This window comes from Arachis ipaensis, chromosome B02 (genome assembly GCF_000816755.2).
Source record: "Arachis ipaensis cultivar K30076 chromosome B02, Araip1.1, whole genome shotgun sequence".
In the NCBI taxonomy this organism is placed as follows: Eukaryota; Viridiplantae; Streptophyta; class Magnoliopsida; order Fabales; family Fabaceae; genus Arachis; species Arachis ipaensis.
This window is the reverse complement of record NC_029786.2, coordinates 94,877,883-94,879,994: the sequence shown is the minus strand read 5'-3', so window position 1 is coordinate 94,879,994 and position 2,112 is coordinate 94,877,883.

Here is a 2,112-nt window from a genome sequence, read left to right as displayed (position 1 = left end):
TTTTCTGTAGAAGAGAAAGATAGACAAAATAGAGAATGAGAGAAAAGAGAGAGAAAGATAAAGATGAAGAATAAGAGTGAGAGTGAGAATTTGTTAATTTTGGAAGAAAAGATTTTATTTTAATTGTAAAAAAAAATCGGATGACATATTTTGATTTGTCAAATTACTAATATAAATTATACATGAGTAAAAATAGTAGAGAGAAATAGAAAAATGGAGAGAGGTAGATGAGAGAATTTAGGAAGGGAGTTTATTAATTTTGAAAAAATATTTTTTCTCAATTTTAATAAGAGAGTGTCATGTGACACATTTGATTATTAAATTAGATAGTAATATATGATACATAATATATGTATATTTCAATTTCAATTTTAATATTTCAATTTTAATTTTAATGGAATTAAAGAATGTCATGTTGTACATTTTAATTGTTAAATTAGTAATTAGTTATTGATAATGATATATAAAATAGATAGAGTAGTTTAAGGATTGAGAGAAATAGAGAAAGAAAGAGGGAGGAGGGGAGAACTCTTTAATTTTGGAAGAAAATATTTGATTTCAATTATAATGAGGGAGTGACATGTGGCATTGGTTGTAAAATTAATAAGGAGGAGTGAAGAATTATTTAATTTTGGAGGGAAAGATTTAACTTCAATTACAATGAAAAAGTGACATATGACACATTTTGGTTGTAAAATTAGTAACGAGGAAAAGAGAATTCCTTAATTTTAGAGAAAAAAATTTAATTCTAATTATAATAAAAAAATGATATATGGTATATTTTGATTATAAAATTAGAGATATATAATAGAATATAATAGATTGTTGCATATTCAATTATTCATACTAGTTAATGAAACAATTGATTAACAGTAGTGTTAGGAAGTATAAATACATTTTCTAATTTTTAGTCATTAATTAATTATAAAAGTGTTAAATGCTTTGACTTTCTTATTAATTAATTAATAGGTAACGTCTTTTCAATATATTTGCGCTTGACTTGACAAGAAATACCACACCCTCATAATTTGTCTTATTTAACATTCATTAATTGTTGCAAGAATTAATTAATATTAAATAAAGTAAGTTCTGGTTATTTTTTTTGTTTACCTAGCATTACCCTACTAATAATGGTCAATTGGTCATGAAGTTTTTAGTCTGAGTATTTTGATTAAGTGTCTCAAATACAAATTTTGAAAAACGATCTTTTTTTTTTTACATGTTTTTAGATATTAAAAAAATTTTGGTGTAGCATTCATTCATTTAATTTTATGGTATTTTTTAAAATTTTAGGTGGGATAATACGCCTATATTTTAAATCGGATTATATTGTCAATATAGGCAGAGGAGGATATATTGTCCCACTCCAAAATTTTGAAAAATATCATAAAATTTAATAATTAAGTGTTATATTAAAAAAAATTTAATATCCAAAAAAATTAACATCTTTTGTTTCTCTATTGTTGAATATTTAGTAATAAAATCAAATAAATATAATCCATAGAGTTAAAAATTAAAAAAATAAATAAGCATAGTGTTATATATATTTTGTGTATTTTTTTAAGGCAGCTGCTAGCATTTATGCATATGTTTTTTGTGTCTAATCATTTGAATTATGTTATATATTTATATTAAAAAAATGAAATTAAGACTGCGCTGCTAATAATGATTATATTCCCTTCCAATTAAAGACAAGAAGATATAGTTGTAAAGATTTACACTGCATGGATGAAAGTTGAGTGTGAAGGTGGTTAATAATAATTCTAGACGTATATATAGGTGATACGATGACCGAGTCATATTTTTGGATGGAGTCATAATATCAGAATATCACTAAATATATAATATCAATATGTGATGAGATTTACATCATAAGTTCTACTTTTGTCTTATGATAAAGTGAAGTGAATTGACTTCATGTCAAGAGAATGAGGTTTAATTAATTTTTTAATTACATATTTTTCTATTTAAAATGTTTTAACTTAGTTTTTACATATTAAATAAAAAAATTTTAGAATATCTTTTTTAGTATTTAGTGTAATAAGGTAAATAATTATGGAATATTTTAGAAGTTGAATATTATGAACTTATTGCATTATTTAAATAATTACG